Below are 19704 nucleotides of genomic sequence, written 5' to 3' on the forward strand. Positions count from 1 at the left end.
AAATTGAATCCAGTCATGAAACAGCTGGATTTATATATCATAATTAACCCTTGACTTGTTTTTATCTTGATGACCTTATCTACTTCATTTTTCTTTATCTAGACTTCCTTGCAAGGTGTTCACATTTCTTTCCTTCTTCTGTTAAAATCTTTTACCTTTGCATAGGTTACTGTAAAACCTTTTAATTATAAAGACTGACCTTTGTTGTTCCCAATTATTCAGGTAGAAATTTTATCTGTCACCAGATCTTTATTTTAAAATGTGTGTGCATGAAGACTGGGTTGCATCATCAAAAGTCACTACCATTTTTGATTATCCTAAAGGAAAAACAAATCCTACAATTATTTCAAAGTCTGTGCATATTAAGACATGTTTCCCTCCTTTCTGGAAAATGTGAGAAAGGTATACTTTCTCCACACATTCTCTTAGGTAAAATTAAACACTTGAGTATAGAGGCAGTTCAATATAGAAATGAATTGTATTCTAATGGAAGGATAGTTTCTTCTCTTTTAACTTAGCCATTATGTAGGTTGACTAAAAAGAACAGATACTATTGATTAGGTGGCTTAAACAAGAGAATTTTTTTTCCCTCACAATTCTGGAGGCTTGAAGTCCAAGAACAAGATGTTGGCAGGACTGGTTTCTTCTGAGCCCTTCTCCAAGCTTTACAGATGGCCATTTCCTCCCTGTGTTTTCACTTGGTCTTCATTTCATTTCTATTGTTTCCTTGTCTCTTCTTATAAGGACACAGTCATATTGGATTAGGGCCCACACTAATGGCCTCTTTTAACTTAATTACTTGTTTGAAAAAACCCTATCTCCACATCATCACATTCTGAGGTACTGAGAGAACTTCAACATGTGAATTTGGAGAAGGATGCCATAACCCACAGCATTAATGATGTAAGCTCACTGCAATTGTACATGAAACGTCTGAGAACAAGATAGGAAAGCAGTTTAAGGGAAAGAGTTGCTAAGAACATCAAAAGTCACTACGCAACTGCCATTCTGTCATTCTATAGGGACTACAGAGATACATGTAGCAATAGCGAATGATGGTGATTTAAATTGTGTAGTAGTAATGAGTGATTATATAGACAGTTTACATAAGCATAGTGGAATTTTTTTTTCTTGGATTGAATGAAAAGGGTACAAAAGAAATGATTTCCGATCGTTTCATTTATTCTTTAAGAACTATGAGCCTCAAACCACACACTGCTACATATAAAGGCAGATCCAATGAGAATATTTTGGATATATATGTGTATTACTTTCAAAATAAAGATAGTAATTCACCTACTATGCAATGTCTCCATGACATGCATTTGTAATGAACTGGGTCTTTCACTTCAAGCGCACCCAGAAAAATCTAATAGCTCATCATCTCTGTAATCATCTTTGCCACTTCCTAGTTGAGGAAATAACATTTTATTATAAAATTACAACTTATGTAATTTTGATTTCTACTTTCTAAGATAAGAAAACAGAATTCTAATTTGGGACAAGAGTAGAAATAGCATAAACTCTCTTCTTAAAGCAGAAGAAACCACTGTCAGAAAAAAATGGTGGACACACTTTAAAATATTTCAGAGACACTCCGTCTTTGCTCATCACAGATTAAAATGAGGTTAAAAAACTAATGTCAGGTAGGGTTTGCCTGAGAAAAGGGCCCTACATGGCACTAGTACAAGAACAGGAACTAAAATCTATAAATAGAAAGATGATGGATTCCCCCACCACCCTATTGCAATAAGTAGGCAATTGGTCAAGAGTAAAAGTATGTGGTTATGATCCATGTCATCATATTCCTCACAGTTTCTCTCTCTTCCACATGTTGAATTCTCCTCATGCACAGTGTGTGGTTCTTATTTGTTGTGCCATAAGATCTTAGTTATCAGATCTCTTTCCCCCATTACAGATAAGTCTGATTATTACCTAAATGGTATTTCCTCGAATTTCTTTCGAGTTTCTTCTTCACTTTATACCACTAATGGTTGTGTTTTCCTATTTTACAATTCAGAAGGTTATTTCTATACTCAGGCTAATAACTAAGTAGGCTTAGAAACAGGGAGGATAAATTGCATGGCTTGTGCCTTGTTTCATATAAGGATAACAAACTTCTTGTGTGCTTAGGTGTTGGGTCTGAAGGAAAGTTCCAGGGCATTCAAGGGACTGTATTAACTCCTAGAATGATGTGAGACTCTTCCTTTCTGTCATACCACCTTTTGCTCTTGTTGTGGTGAAGTTCGGGTTGGGGTGAAGGTGTGCCATCTTTGTCCTTAGAGGTGTATCGAAGGGGCCTTGTTATTGCTGCACACATGGACTATTTAAGAGTTAATTTTAATACGTCAGAAGAGTTCAAGAACGAATTTTCAAAGAAATGAGGAAGATTTGTTACCTTCAAATCCGAAATCTCCATGATATAAAACATCACTCTTAAAAGATGATCAAATTATCCTTGAGTGACCAGATCCAAATGCTGAGCACCACACAGTCTCCCTTTACCATGAGGAATAGGGTTAAAATTTTCTTTCCAATGACAAATCCCACCCCGGAACAGATTTCAGCCAGGCAGCTAGCAAAGCTCGCGGGTGAACTACGCAGGCCATGGTGGGTGCAGAGCTCAGAGCCGGAAAGCAAACAGCTGCTGTAGCCTGATTTGAGTTAAAATAGTGTGAGTGTTTAGTCTGGCGCACGGCTTCAGGGGAGATTGGCAGCTGGGTCAAACAAAGTCCTTCCATTGGCTCCCTTCCCAGGCAGCTTCTGCTAGTATTTAGGTACTAGTGCCGTGTAGGGCCCTTTTCTCAGGCAAAACCTAACATCTGACCGCACCCTCTTTGCTATTTCAAAAAAAAAAAAAAAAAAAGTGAAAGAGAGAGAGAGAGAGAGAGAGAGAGAGAGAGAGAGAGAGAGAGAGAGAGAGAGAGAGAGAGAGAGAGAAGGCTTCTTTTTTTCCTTCTTTCGTTAAGATAAATTCTTTAGTAGACAACCTCTCCCACTAATTGTGAATTAGCGATGTTTTTTATCTTGAGAGCTGACGCACAGGGCTCTCAATGTGGTGTGGAAAGCAAGCCTGTTACAGTACTGGATTCATAAAAGGGCCTTTATGGTTCGTGAAAGAATATCTGTGTGCTTAGGCAGGAAACTTTTGATCTGCAGAAAAGCCAGAAGACATCTAGGTAAGGCTATGTATCAAATCTCCTTTTGGGGGGAAATTTGGGCAGTGGAACTGGTTAGTCACAATCGATGTAAGTTTAGAGGGTGCTTGTTCACTTCTGTAGAAGTTTAAAATAGGCTGACTATTGTTTGCTTATTTTTTTTTTGTTTGTTTGTTTAAGTCTTAAAGGAACACTGTAGTCTGCATTTTTACGATTCTGTTTTCTGCTGTTCAACCGATTACAGTGCACATAGAGTTTTATTATATAGCGAAATCTTTGTAAACTGTCACAGAAAGAAAGTGTTACTTAGAAGGGAAATTAACAAGTTTTAAAGAGTAATTGTACAATCATTTAAGGACAGAGGAACACTGCATTAGACTAACAAGGGTTTAATTACCAAAAAAAAGTTTAATGTTGCTTTAGAAGGAATATTAAGCAAGTTGTCTTTGTCTCTTACTTTTTAATTTTAGTCGCTGATGTAGCTTGTTGGGTCACATTTTTTGTTAGTGCTGAAGGCTGCCATGAATCTGTAATGAGGCCCCTTTGCACATGATTTTGGCTCTTGGCCAAAATCAACTTCCCAGCGGCAAGCTTTCTCTAAAGAACCTGGAGAATTTTTTTTTTTTTTTTTTTTTTTTGATTAGAAATCATGTCTGAAAGCTGCCACAACCAGTTGTGTAGGCATGTCAAAATGACTTTATACAGTAAATATGAAACAAGCATTTAAAATTTTTTCTCACATTGTTGCTTTTATCATTATGAATTCCTTGCTTGTTGCCACCTAAATTACATTAGAACAAGAACAGTCTTAAAGAAGAAGATTCATCGATTTTTTGTTTTTCTCAGCAGACCAGAGTAGGGGTGATCATCTCATTGAGAAGCATACAGTGTGAAAAGGTTTTTCAAAACACTTCGGGATAAATAACAGATGAATTCTTAAAACTGTTAATCTCTGTAAGTAATACTCAGTGAACAGTAAGTAATGAAGTTTTCTAGAAGTTTCTTTGTGCGCACAATTAAGCTTAACATTTTCTTATATGGAGTTTCTGTTTATGTTGAAACGTCATGGCGTTTGAGATTTGAAAAAAAAAAGTTAACCTTTGTTTAAAAAATAGTTAACTCCTTGATATTATTTCTAACAAATGTTTTAATAGAAATGTTTGGTATGTGAACCTGAGCGAATAACTTCAAATAATTATATTTACCGTCTTGCAATAAAATGATGATTTTTCATAAAAGAAATTCAGAAGTTCAAAGTCACTTACACCTAATTTTTGAAACTATTGCTAACTTTGATACTACTGTAACTGAATTTTGTCAAGTAAATAAATACATTATTTTATACTCCAGTGTTTGAAGAGTTAAATTCAAAAGTTGCAATGAAATATTATAGTAATTAGATATTAACAACTTTGTGTTTTGTGTAGCTATTTTTAGCAATATCTTTACACATTAAACATAAGTACAACTGCAGGATAATTCGGTTCAAAGTAGAAAAGTAAAATCCAGTTGCTCTGTTCTTTTTAAAGAAATCCTCTTATGATTATCCTAAATACGAATTCGGCCTTATGTGCCTATTATAATCTAGAGTACAACTTTATCTTTTACTTAAAATTAGTCATGTTTCTCTTTAAAATATTGTTGAAAGCCAAATGTATTATCCTTTAAGAGAAATCTACCTTAACAGGTATGTTTATAATATATTTATCACTGTATATGAAAATATTGCTAATTTGAGTAATAGAACAAACTGAAAATTAACTTTATGTGTTAGAAAATGCATCTTGATTCCCTTCAGGTCAATTTAAATGTGTGTACATAAATTCATAATTTAATTACATATATAAATTTTTATAGTAAAGTGGACAGAATTATGATACTGAATACAACTTGCTATTAGTGGGATTGAGGCAAGGAGTATTTGAAATTATCATATTGGTCAATATTAAAATCCATAGAAGTTATGAATGGCTTTAAATAGAAATTTACCTGGATAGGTTCTCTTTGTGAGTTCACAGTTGAATTCTCACCTAATATAATCTTTGTTTTAATTAAAAAGATGTTAACATAGGTAGATATTTCAATATCTGGAATAAAAACAAAACACTTTACATTTACTATCATGAAACAGGTGCAGGAAAAATAAGATAGTTTGTTTTATTTAGCACAATTCGCACCTAAAAATTATTTTGAATTCTATTTCCTTTCTAATTTTCGCTCCAATTCTGTTTTTATTTTTGATTACTTTGAATCAATCATTTTACTTATCACTTGAAACTGCAGAATATTTCTCTAAAATTTATTGAGAAATATTTCAACTGAAAATTATAGGTTTTTGTTGTTGTTATTATTGTTAATTACAGGCCATAGCAAAGTAAATGCAACTAAAAATAGAGCTTTCTTAGAATACATTTATACATTAGTTTGTGGGTTCAGAAAAAACAATTGCATACATGATTACTGAAAATATTTTTGATTTGAGGTAGAATTAAGTAAGCATTGAGAACAATTTAAGTTAAATTCTGTATTGTAATAGCTAACAAAGTTACTTTCATTTGCTGGGCCCATGAGTTGAAACTGAGTATTTCCATAGTGTAGGCTTTTGTCTGAATTATCAGCTAGTTTTCCTGATTACATTTTCTCTGTTAACATTTTTAAGACTAATATTCAGAAACGGATTTCCTTAAAAAAATTTAATGTTTGTTGATTTTTTCGTATTTGTGAAGAGTAAAATGATTTTTCATTCATTATTTTTCTCATTTTCTTTTTTAAAACTGATACCATTTTACAATGTGCAAAGTTCACTCTCAGAAAAAGTTAAATTCATTTGTGGTTGTCAATTTAAATTAAGGACCTTTATCGTTTTTTAATGTGAGAAGGTTTTTTGTTTCCTTCAATTATACATCAGGCACATAAAATACTTTCTTTCCCCCAATTAAAAGAGGCATTAAATAATTATCAACTTTTATTCTGTGTTGAAGAGCAAGCTTTAACACTGCAGTATTTTATCTACAATTTTTAATGTGTGAGAAATGTTTACAAGAGGGCATTTTAGGTGAGCATTTCATCATTTCAATGAAGTGCTTTGCTCTAAATGGTCTACATTCCAGCAATGAGATAAGTGCATTGCTACATTAGATTGAACATCATTATTGAATTTTGGCACAACTTCAGTGACCTCGGCCATAAAAGATTAGTATGGGCAAGATGATCTTGGATTTGCAGTAACAGAAGCAGATAAGAAAAGCATGTTAAGATGCCAACCTTTGTTGTTTTAGAGAAAGTATGACTAAAATAAAAAAGGTAATGCATTTTGCATAAACTCTTGATAGTAACATTTTGTCAGTTCATTAGTACAATAAATCCTAAAACATTAGAGCATTAATTGAATATTTATAGGATTTATCAGACTTTCCCTATAGCATTAACTATCGAATTTTATTCTTTTATTGGGTAAACAACAGACATATTTCCAAGCAGCTAATATATGACTATAGATTAGACAGCCAAATAATTTTTAAAATGTGCCTTGATTTAAAAATAATCACTATTGAATGCAAAGAATGTTCTCTGATTTTAAGTCTTTTTCAAATAAAGAAGGATTGATTTTCACTTGTTGCAATTTTTTTTACTTTAGATTGATTTAATTTTTAAATTATCATAAAGTAAATATTGCTGATTAATAGCATTTTTAAATATGGTAGAGTTCATTTTATAAGTAACCTCACTTATTATATATTTAAACAATGATGATTTCTGACATGCTACATACTCTTCTCTCAAGATGAAGAGATCTGCAAAGGTCCTCTTTTTCATGCTATAAGATTTTTTTTCCTTTTCTTTATTTATGTGTTCAGGAGTATTTGTTGACCTATGTTTCTGAGACATCTGTCTTGCGAACATTAAGATAAAAAGTCTGATGATTGCCTCTAAATTTATTCTTATTTCATATTAGTCTGGAAAAAACTTTAAGTTTCTTATTCAGAGTCAATATATGAATCAGTGAGAAACAATTTTAACAAATCTGATGATTTGGATAATTTAAAGCACTAGATTATTTGACATAAATTAGAGGTCATTGACATGTTGATGGAGTGATTCTAAATATTTGATTATTATAGAGTTTAAAGGTTTATTAACTTTTAGAAAAAAATTGAGTTTTCAATTTGCTTAAAAATGAATATTTTCTAAATCTATCATTGTCTCTACATTGCAATTATTGAAATGTTACCTAACATCTCTTTAAAACTAGTGTGAAACCAAGCAGTCAGTGTCTTACTTTCCATTTTTCTCACTGACACGAGGTCAATATATAAAGGGAGAATGTCTGAAAATATTTCCAATTTTTTTTTCTTTCACAAGACCACCTACTTCTTTACTATTTTCAAAGAATATGAAAGGAGTGGATTGTTTTAGTTGAATTTTATATAAATGTGAGGAATATATGGGATTTCTGTGGACTTCAGTTTTAAAGCGAAAATAGAGAATAAGATTGAGATTAATTGCATGGTGTATTTTTATGGCAACTAATTGCAACTTGGTATCCTACATAAACAACACACTGGAAAGATATACAGTGGGCTCTGAGATAGGCTTTCATTTACTCTTCATGAAGAACTACAGGGAAAGTGGCAATGAGATGATGTTGGTCCAGTTTGTAGGCTCCATGGTGTTTCAGGTACCTACAGTCATTTTCCTTATTTAAATCCCTGTCTTGTTTCAGTGCTCCATATCACTAATCCCAGATATTTCTACAGGAAAAGAGAAGTCACAGCAGAACACACTCATTCTTGTTCACTGGAGGCTCTGTGATGGGATTTTTTTGGCAGAAGCAATGTTCTTTTATGTATAATGATTTTTTTTAAAAAAAATCATAGTTTGGGTAGGTCAGCTCATTCAGTTGGACAAATCAGCATAATAACCAAGCTAACTCAGCCTTAGCAAAGATAATTAGTTTTTCATTTTGCCTTAAACTGGGCACTTTCCTGAAGAATGGACAGTTGTGTATGAAAGGTCATGTTGCTAAAAATTGAAGAATATGCCTATTTTACTTGTGAGTTAATAAATTGTGTTTTTTGTATATGTCAATATACATGCTGTGTCAAAAATATTTAAACAATGATAGAAGCAGTTGTTCTGCAATCCAAATTGAGAGATTGGTTTTTCTTTTATTCAGATTATACTTGACAGGTTACTCACAAATTACTTTTTAAAAACATTCTTTTCTTTTTTCTTTTTTCTTTTGCCATGCCTGCTGCATGCTAGGCAAGTGCTCAACCACTGAGCTATGTCCCAAGCCCTAAAAGCATTAAAATAACGATTTTCAATTACTTTCTTCATTAGGTAATCTAGATGTGAGGACTTTGATGGTACAGCAGTTTTTCAAAATTTGGGGTATATACTATTGCCTATGCTATGGCTTTCTAACCTGATTTCATATTCTTTCTTCCCTTTTCCTAGGTTCCACTCAAAAATGTTCTCTACAGAGGTTTTTTGTTTGTTTGTTTGTTTGTTTTAATCAGTAGCCAATTTAATATACATTAAGGTAGCTGAACATTTGAAAAGTACATAAGAAATTCTTACTGATGTGTGACTTAGCTACTTCTAAAACATCTTCAGTTGTCAGGAAATGAATCAACGGTGATATAGAAACAAAGAATGAGTTGTACTTTTGGCAGACAAAACAGTTATAATCAGTTCAGAATATTTACAGAATGATACCATTTTCTATTGACATATTTTCATGCCAACAAATTTAATTTGGAAACTGAATTTGCTACTAGAAGGCAGTAATTGATTTTAGTAATCAGTAGTTCAATATTCCTGATTCAAGATCAAGGACTGATTTATTGAATAAATAGGTCTTAGATAAAATGTAAGCTGTTAAGCTACCTCCTATTACTGTTTATTTAAATTTTCAATATCCAAATCATTAAATGTAAATGTAATACTATTTACATACTTCAACTTTCAGAATGAGCCTTCTCTACCTATGAAATTTGTTCTCCAAATATGGATGCAATATTTTTTGAATATTTTCAACTTTTAGAATGAGGCTTGTCTATCTGTGAAATTTATTCTCTACTTTTAAACGAGTAAATAACAGTAATCAAATATCTTAAAATTTCCATTTTCCATCTTAAAACCTACTCAAATAAGATGTACTCCAGATTTGTATAAATATGCCAAATTATACTCTACTGTCATTTATAACTAAAAAGAACATAAAATAAATAATAAAAATCCCTACTGAAGGTCAAAATCACAAAACACATAGAGTTCTGTATTGATAATAAGATGAGATTGTGTTGCCTAAAATGAAATTATATATAAAGCAAAAGTGTTTAGTAGCACTTGTGAGGCTTAGATATACAAATAACGTTTTGCAGGTAGAATGTCTCCTTTCTCACTTGAGAAAAGTGCAATTAAAAGTAATTTCCAGATGTTCAAATGCACAGCTGTTTTCTTCTCAACAACATTTTGCAAAAATGAGCTAAATTATAATGGGTTTAAGAGTCACTACATCTTAATGGTTTTTAAATTGGATTGGAAATATCATTACTAGATTTACCAGATGAAGAGAATTAATGCTTATGATTACTAAGACAATTTCTATTTAGGTAGTAGTAGAATCATTGAAATATTGGAAATTATAACTGAACAAAACTTATGATAGGTTTATAAAATTTCATATTGTTTGTATAGAACCAATCTTTATTCTATTTATATTATATACTTCCTGATAGCACACAAAATTATTCTGATATAGTTGGAAAAAGAATATGTATGTGAATGTTCATAAAGTGGAGTGATTTTGGGGGTGTGTGTGTGTGTGGGTGTGTGTGAGAGAGAGTGAGTGATTGTACATTTGAGAGAGGGAACTTTTTATATTTTCTTTACATAATGTTAAGGAAAACATCAAGAGTAAGTTGTAAATAATTTTTTTTTAAATGTGGAACACTGGTCAACACTTTTTGCAGGTTAGATTATAAACAATGACCATTGCATTAGTCAGAGTTCCATCTCTATGACAAAATACCTGAATTAATGAAATCATAAGGACAAAAGGTCATTTGGCTTATGGTTTTAAAGATTATAGTCCATGATTGACTGTTCCCTTTCCTTTGAGCCTGTGATAAGGCAGCATGTCAGGGTAGGAGCACACAACAAACTTATTCACCTCATGATCAGAAAGCAAAGTGAGAGAAAGAGGAAGGACTTGGGATCTCAAAATTCCTCCAAGAGTACATTCCTGAAAACCTAAGGACCTCCTATTAAGCCCTAATTTCTGAAGGTTCTCCTTCCTCTCAGTCGTGACACTCTGGAGACCAAACTTCTAACAAATGGAGAGCTCTTATACAAGCCATAGCAACCTTGAACCTGTATTTCTGGAAAATCAACTTTTTTTTTAAATTCACATATTTTATTTCAAGCTACTTAAGCACCCAATAACAACAAACTATTGTCATTAATATGATTGTGAAAGATGAAGAATCTGGTTAAGGAACCAAATTTCTTTGGACTTGAAATAGACTCTATGCAGCTAAGAATAATCAAGCTTTCCTAAGACTCTTCTGGGAGGCATGGTAATAATAAAAGGAGGAGAGTGGAAAGAGGGAGACTGTACTGGATCAGGGAATTAAAACTCTTTTACCTTATGTGAGCCCAGGGATTTATCATAATCAATCCACTAGTATTTCAATAATAAGCTGCCCCACAACCATGAAAGGTGGGGAAGATGACAGTATCTCATTGTACAATGGGAAGCTTAGAGTGCGTAATTAATTATCTCAGGTTTTGGAGTTGTGCTAATGGTGCCTGTACTATTACCTGTTGCACTGCATATTTGATAATCATGGACCATGAGATCCAAGATATTCTGAGGTCAAGTTTTAGAAACTGTATCATTAATACTCTTAGAAAAGCAAATTGACATTGAAATACTTATGGATCAATGATGATAAATCTCTGAGCTTATATAGGTAAAAGTTCTTAAATTCCTAGTCAAATATAATCCTCCAACTTCTACTCCTCTTCTATCTTGATCTGACTCTTTACCTTTCTCTCTATTTCTAACAATTGAAGAAACAAGGATTCTAAAAATATTGAAATCAACCACCAGTATGTAGAGAATGGAGGTGAGTTGCAGACCCTTCATACGGTAGTTTTCTTGAAGTATTTTTATTCTAAGTTAAGCAAGAGCCAGTGACCAACAAAGCAATTCTGGTCATAGGCAGTTTTTCTCTTGAAAAATATCTATGAACAAGTATTGCATTTCTTTTTTTTTTAATTTGTTCTAATTAGTTTACAGGACAGTAGAATGCAATTGACACATCATACATAAATGGAGCATAATTTCCTATTCTTCTGGTTGTACATGATGTAGAGTTACACCAGTCATGTAATCATACCAATCCCAAGGATTGCATTTCTAATGTGAGGTTTCTTGGCACATCAGTGTTTCAAAATAATAACCATGGAATAGCATAATGGGAGGATGACATCTCTGTCATAAAATTGCATAAATTTATTTTGTTGGCATAGGTATTATTATAGATGAAGAGATAAAAAATTGAAGACATTCAGTGAATTTTAACCATGCCCACCTACACCAGCCATGCTGTGCTCTATTATGGAATCCCACAGAAACAAATCTCAGACTCCTGCCTGAAGCTCTTAACTGCTCTGAAACAGGTGTTTCCCACTAGGCCATGGTATGTGTTTACTCTAAAATTTAGAATTTTTCCATATGATGTGCTTCTAGAAAATGGTGTTATACACCAGTTGTTGGTGACTATTTTTAAAAATTAGATTTCTAGCCTCTGTTGATAGAAATAAACTAAAAGATAAATGAAGATATGACATAAAATACATCTTGTAAATTTCTTATTTTTTTGTTATTGTTTCTCATAATGCTGGCTATTCTAATTCAAGCTAGTTTGATGGTCATTGAACAGTTTGATTCAAAATCACTTTTCTAGCACTCATCCATTGACTCATTGATCACAGAACTGTGTTCATTGAATGTTATTTCTCCAACTCCCTTATTTTATGCAGGAGAAAATGGTGACATTTGAGCCACAATTGGCCTTTTTGTTCATGATAATAACATTTTTGCTTAGAGAGATGGCTTTGATCACAGATCTTCCTTCCAGTTTTACATTCCTTCCTCTACATAAGGTGCTTGGTCCTGTATAGCCATTTGTGATAGCTAGAAAATATTCTCTCTTTTTTTTTTTAATAAGTTCATCAGTACAGAAACATAACACAAGGGGCCTTAATTGACAATGTGGAAAAGACTAATACACACACACACACACACGTGTATCTATTATTTATAATTTATGTATATCATTACATATAAATCAATTACATGTATCAATTGAATATAATTGGTTATAAACCTGCCAATGAATTATTGTTTCTGTAAAGCTATACTGCTAAGAGTTCCTAGTTTATAATTTCATCTTTGACTTTATATATTCTAATACATAATCTAATAATCATAATAATCTGATAATTATATTTTAATGCATTTTTAAAGAATACCTACTTAGCATTCTTTCTGAAAAATTATAGATGATCCTTGGAATTTTTTTAAGAGAATGTAAGAAAATTTAAAATATTTTAAAACATGCAGTAGGATTAATGTTTTACACATATGTACATATGTGATCATATGCATATACATGTTTAATTACCTCCAATATCAAAATATAAAATTTTCCAGCATCCCAGAGAACTCATGCCCACTTGACATCTGTCATTATAGTTTATCAGCTTTTTATTTCATATAAATAGAATCACACAGTATATATGTATTTTACCTGGCTTATTTTATGAATATTTTGTCTGTGAATCTCCATATTGCATATATCACTAGGTGGTTCTTTTTTTTTTTTTACTTTGTAGTATTTCTCTGTGTGATTATTTCATTATTTATTTATTCATTCTACTATGTTACTACATTTTTAGGTTGTTTCTGGTTATTGTTACACATAATTTTTCAAATGTAGTAATGTAGTTCTGGTACCCAAAATATGATATCCTGTTTCTCTATAATAAATGAGATATTCAAATATGATTGCTTTCTCTGTAATAGATGAAATATTCAAATATGATTGTTTTAATTATAGCACTACAGGCTATATGATATTGTGGCCTCTGCTAATCAAAATTTGTTCATATTTGAAGCAGGTAAAGTAAAGAGTCGGTATTTCTGGGTTATTAATGGAAATAGTTTCTGGAAAAGAGGATTAATATGAATTATTCTAAGTAGATATTGAATAATTATTACTTAAAATATTAACCTTTTAGTTATCATTTCTTTGTTCTCATTATTTAGTATATGTGTGTAACTATAAATATAGGTTGGTCAAAATATTCGTTTTTTTAACTTAATGGTCAATTTCTTATTTTTCTTTAACTTCTGGAATTCAGACATTTTCTATTATAAATCAAAATAATTAACCTGATGTCTTTCATATGGAACAATTTCAAATGATCCTAACATATTTAACCTTATAAATCCATTTATGATATGAGCAAAATATATGACCCAATATTTTGACAATAGGGATAAGGATTTGTTGTAAAGTAATGGGAGTGAGCTGAGAAAGTAATTTTCATATTATATTCTGTGACATTTTAGACAATACCACAGTACATGTGACAATGTTCAAATTTAAGATGATTGACTCCACTAGGAAAACAGAAACATAACTAATAAAAATTGAAAAAGTCTTTATTGTAGAAAAATAAGATTTATTTAGATGCTCTTAACCTATTGAGTTAGTTTAAGATGCTCACCTACTGAATTTATTTACTAGCTTCTATCAAGTGCATTACCCAAGTGCTAATTAATATGTTTATTAAATTGGCTGTATTGATAAACAATCTGGAATTGTCATCTGGGTTTTATTCACACTTGCTAATAAGCAACTGCTTTAAATGAAATAAATAATATTAAAGTGGTATGTTAAACATAATTTACAAAGCACTTCCACATAATGCACAAATTAAAAGAGAGAAGACATCATACTCCTGTACCCCAAGCAGTGAAATAATTAGTAACCTATGTTAAGTAAAGATTGAGTGATGTCTTGCACAAATTTTTTTTCACTCTTTTATGACCACAGATTCCATCTTGGCAGATAACGACAACCCACATAAGAGTATATGCTTAATGATATTTCTTAAAATATTTTTTAAAACTGATATTTTTACATTTGTTATACTACAAAATTTCCTTAAAATCTGTAAATTTATCAACAATAAATAGTAAGCAATTTGCTTTTGTAGTTTTGTTGGGAATTGTATTTTAAAGACCCTATTACTTCTAAAAACTAGTAACACCACTTCCTAGTATTTTTGTTTTTAAATAACCAGTCAAATTTGGCCAAGGTCAATGATGCTTAAACCTTGCTATTATTTTTGACAACCGTACAATGCCTGATAACTATTTCATTTCTGACACCAGCTGGCAGTAAAGCTTCCCCCTCAGATGAATTCATAGATGGCCTATTCACAATTTAAACATGTAATGGACACAACAAAATTCCACTGCTGTGCTTCTGCCTAATTAGATGTATTTGCATCTAATAGGAAGGGAAGACTCACTTTCTGAAATGCGTTTTTTCCTGTAATTTTATCTTAGCTATTAAGTACATTTTTAAATGTGTGCAATGTCTGAAGGCTTCTGAATAAACAAACTAATGTGGACATTTGAAAAATAGCTGTTTGTCATACTACTACTCTCTGTAGCTTTGGTTTTGTGAAAATATAGTTGACTTCAAAGTACTATCATCTTTAACTCTACATGTCATCTTGCATCAGTTGATCTTTACTGACCCGTGAAAATGGTTGGAGTAGGTCAGATCTCACTTTGTAGTAAGGTCAGGTTCACAGCTTAGTCAACTTAGAGGAAGAAGCTGATTTTTAAAAAGAAAATGTTTATTTACACTGAATTCAGCAGAACTAGGTAGAGATCAGGAAGGAAACCACTGTAGATTACTTCAGGATATTTTTAAAGCAACTCCATTGAGGTATCCTTGACTGAATATGTCAACTCCATATCCATATCCTTATTAAGAAAGACTCAAACTTTTCATGAGAAGCATTATTATTTCTTTTTCTCCTCAGTTAACACAAGTCATTTTTTTTGCTATAATAAATAAGGAATTTTATTTTTAAAATACCATACTAGTTATTAGTCTTCTGTTTTTTTAAATTCTTTTTGTATGCTTTAATACAACTGCTGTAAAAAGAAACCATGATCATAAAGAAATAAGTATAATTCATAGAACTAGCATGCTTGCAGAGATAGAAGCAAAACTATCACATATGTATATAAATATATGTGAATGTATATTTAATATATATATGTTTGTATATAAATATGAAATGAATTTTGTTCCAGGAGATTGTTTTCTTATCTACCTTATTGTAAGTCTCAGGCTATTTTTGGTGAATGTACAAAGATTCCTAGGGAAGAACAACAATATATTTGACTTTTATGTATTATTATTTGGAAACATTGACATTTATATTCTGAAAATACTATTTTTTCATCCTTTTGTTTGATAAAGAATAACAAGTAGTACATTGATCATTTATTCTCATATTTATTGTTTTATTTATTAGTAAGAGAAAATAAATTTATATTTAACTATAATAAATCAAAGAATGAAACATCTTTCTTTTGTCTTAAATAATTGTGTAGTGATAAAGTACAAAATATTTAACCAATTTTAATCTGTTACAACTGCATAAGGCTTACTGTCTATAATAACTTCCTAGCTATAACAATAATTTATCAATAAGTTTTATTTTTAAGGAAAAAGATGCATTTGATATTTACTTGATTTACCTTGTCTTTTTTGTAAGAAAGCTTAGCTTATATAAAAGCAAATGGCAATTCTGATGAATATGGCCATAACAATTCCCAACCCCCACTAAGAAAATTACCATGTGTGGAATATTGTTCTCCTCCCCTGCAGAACTAGTTCTTCATTGTAGTTTGGGATGCTCATTGATGCAAAATAGTATTCCATTGTGATGCATGACTAAATTGAATTGTGTTAAAAGTTAATGCAAAAAGTATGGGATAGTCTCTATATATTAATCTTTTATGGCTTAAAATTTATTTTGATCACCAATAAAATCAAACACTCTTAAAAGGAAATGTTACAAAATTTATCTATTTCATTCTACTCATTTTTGATGGATGTGAAATAGCAATGACACACAAGAAAAGAAAAGATAATGTGATAGAATGTCTATATATTATAGTAATACACATCCTCCCTGGAAGAATTAAAATCAGAGCTGTTAGTCAGATTTTGGCTCTCTTCTAGGTAGTGAATACACATTTCTATACTTCTATTAAAAACACATTTGTGAGTATTGCTGTGCCTATGAAGATTATAACTTGGTGGAGAATATTAAACAGAAATGAACCGGCATGTTAAAAATATAAAATAGGCTAAATTAAATTAACCAAGCAAATAATGTTTTAAAAATCATGTACTTTACTTAATAAAAAGCACAAATCTTAGAGAAATTTTTAATGAAAAGCATACCTCTAATTGCTTATGAGCCTGTTGGAAAAGGTAACTAATTCAACAAAGTCATCAACTGATATTGTGTTTGAAATCTACCCTGATAATGCATCTGGTACCTAATTCCTGCTTCTGTTGCATAGTAGGACATGACATGTGACAGGTGCTCAATAAATATACATTGAATGAAAAATCATTATGATTGTTTTAATTATCCTAGTAAATGAATGTGACTGACTGGATAGCCCCCTCTCAACATGGGTCATTTCCTTAGAGATTAAAAGATTCTTAAAGTTTTGGAGCACATTTAATTAAAACTGAAATATTCAGAGAAATCACACTGAGGTTCATTTTATAATACTATCAATCAACAAAAATAAAAATTTCTGATGATTACTATATGTGGTAACTTATTATCATTGTGGTTATAACTGGTCCATGAAAGAATGAAGCATGTCACCAAGGAACTAACAATTTAGTTTCTAATACAGTTTAAAAATCTTTTAATAAGCTGGGCACAGTGGCACATGTCTATAAATTCCAGCGGACTCTTGAGACTGAGGCAGGAGAATCACGAGTTCAAAGCCAGCCTCCACAACTTAGATACGCCCTAAGAATAAAAAATAAAAAGGGCTAGAGATGTATCTCAGTGGTTAAGTACCCCTAGGCTCAATTCCTGGCACACACACACACACAAAAAAAGTCAATAACTGAGGCATCAAAACCATACCAACTTATATTTGGACTCCTTGTATTGTATCAAGGTTTATTTTCTTTTTGAAAACATAATTGCGTATTATGTATTTAGTTATTTCTTTAAATATTTTTAAGATATTATATAAAACCATATCTTCATAAAAATAAGAATTTTATTTTTGACATTTAGGATGTCAAATGAACACATATACATATTTTTTATTATTATTAAGAAACTTTAGTGTTTTTAAAAAATGCACACAGAAATGTTTTAAGCATTAGTAGGTGGGTATAACCCCTTTTAATTAGTGTAATAAAATGGAGCAGGAGATTTCTAGTCCTAAAGGTTCCTTCCCCTTTGACTTAATAATATAACTCTTTCATTTATAGTTTTATGATTTTGACATTCAAGCCTTTGCCTTTGCCTTTTCTATGTGACAATATATCACCAGAAAAGTTCTATCTAATCATCAGGAATATTCAGTTAAAATCACTTTAGTTACTAACAAATACACACTTAGGAGTATGGAGAAAGCAAAGTGTATATTTAAAGCCCAAACTGCCCCCCCTCGCCCCCCAAAAACACAAAAGAAAGAAATTAAAGATAGTTTTAAGCTAACAATTTTTTGTTTTGTTTTGTTTTTTGTTTTTGGCATTGGAGATTGAGCTCAGGGGCCACATCCTCAGCCCCTCTTTTTGTATTGTATTTAGAGACAGGAGTCTCACTGAGTTACTTAGCACCTCACTGTTGCTGAGGCTGGCTTTGAACTCTGGATCTTCTTGCCTCAGCCTCTTGAGCTGCTGGGATTACAGGTATGCTCTACCAGGCCCAGCCATAATAGCAAGAATACTTTTAAAAATAACACTAACAGCTACTACTGCCTCTTGGAGTTATAGTTGAGAATTATGAAAAGAATGAACATTGGTATCAGATCAAATCTCCCCTCTACTGCTTACTAGTTATCAGGTCTTTAACATTTACATTCTTTACTCTTCCTTATCTGTTAACTGGTAATTATAAAGGAACTTATTCCATAGTGTTTGTTAAATAAAGGAACATCAATAAGATCTCTTCCAATTAAATAAAGATTTATAGAGCTTAACTCAAGTGTGGGAGTGCATGAATGAAATGGGAAAGGAACCATGTTCCTTGAGATACTGTTCTTCTCTAGGATAATGTCACTTAATGAAGCACCAAGTATTCAACATCTTAGCATCAGGAAAGTCACAACAGAAAACAGATAGGTTTCTAAGAATATTGAAAAGTAATGCTTCATTATTTACTTAAACCAACATTCCCTAAAGAGTTCACCAGCCTAATCGTCCATTTACATTTTCTCTAAGTATATTAATTAAACTAGGGCAACACTTCAAAGAATCCACTTTACTTTTTATAGCTCAAGTTCACATAAGAAAAAGAGATTAGTTTAAAATTCAAGATCCATTTGGGAGAAGATGAAATATACATTCTGGAATCTCCTGTTTCTGAAATCAATCATCTTGTTTTCTTGGTTTTCCTTTCTGGAATAAAGGATTACTTTGTTCACCATAGAAAGCTGAATGATGCTCACAATTAATCTTTCTCCTTCCCACCCTAGTTCTATTATTTAGTAAATTAAGGGAAAGGAGCACCAGATGAAACCTGGTATGATCTTTAAAATTTGGAAAGGAAATCAGCATTTAGCTTAATTGTTTTCTTTTATGTAAAGGCCTACATTTGGAACAACTCCTGAGCTGAATTCAGCTGTTTACACATAAGACAGAATTCCAAAGTCAAATTAAGCAACTTTTTTATTAAGATGTATTAGTATCAGTCTATCTTGCCTTACCTAAAAAATCTCTTTTTTAGAGCTGAGTGCCATTGTGTGTATGCCTGTCATCCCAGCAGCTCAGGAGGCTGAGGCAAAAGGACTGAGTTCAAAACCAGCCTCAGTTACTTAGTGAGGCCCAAAGCAACTTAGTGAGACTCTGTCTTAAAAAAAAAAAAAAAAAAAGGTGTGCAGGGGTTATGGTTCAATAGTTGAGAACTTTAGGTTCAATCTCCAGTACCAAAAAAAAATCTCTAAATAAATAACTAAATAAATACTCTTTTGGTGCTCTGTTTTAATCTGTACTTAAAAAAAATGTTAGGAGTTTCCAGTGTGGAAAATATTTGTACAATACATCCATTTTAGCATCAGGATAGGCCCTCTCAAGATAAATATCTGTTAGTGGAGATCACAGTATCTGACCTACACAGTTTTAAACCAAAGTTGAAGTTTCTGCACTCTGAGATCTTTTGCCTTGCAAAT

General features: G+C 31.7%; 1 long non-coding RNA gene across 7 annotated transcripts in view; it reads left to right on the forward strand.

Moving 5' to 3' along the window:
* LOC120890358 (uncharacterized) overlaps positions 1 to 19704 on the forward strand; it is a 478106-nt gene that overhangs the window by 298515 nt on the left and 159887 nt on the right. For 3 of the 7 annotated variants that reach the window (XR_013436969.1, XR_013436971.1, XR_013436972.1), the window contains one exon: positions 4008 to 4112. This is a non-coding gene — a long non-coding RNA (uncharacterized LOC120890358). Of the gene's footprint in view, positions 1 to 2115; positions 3180 to 4004; positions 4113 to 19704 lie in introns of those variants that run through there. The other 4 variants (XR_013436968.1, XR_013436970.1, XR_013436973.1 and 1 more) reach the window with 3 other exon arrangements.

This window comes from Ictidomys tridecemlineatus, chromosome 3, assembly GCF_052094955.1.
Source record: "Ictidomys tridecemlineatus isolate mIctTri1 chromosome 3, mIctTri1.hap1, whole genome shotgun sequence".
In the NCBI taxonomy this organism is placed as follows: Eukaryota; Metazoa; Chordata; class Mammalia; order Rodentia; family Sciuridae; genus Ictidomys; species Ictidomys tridecemlineatus.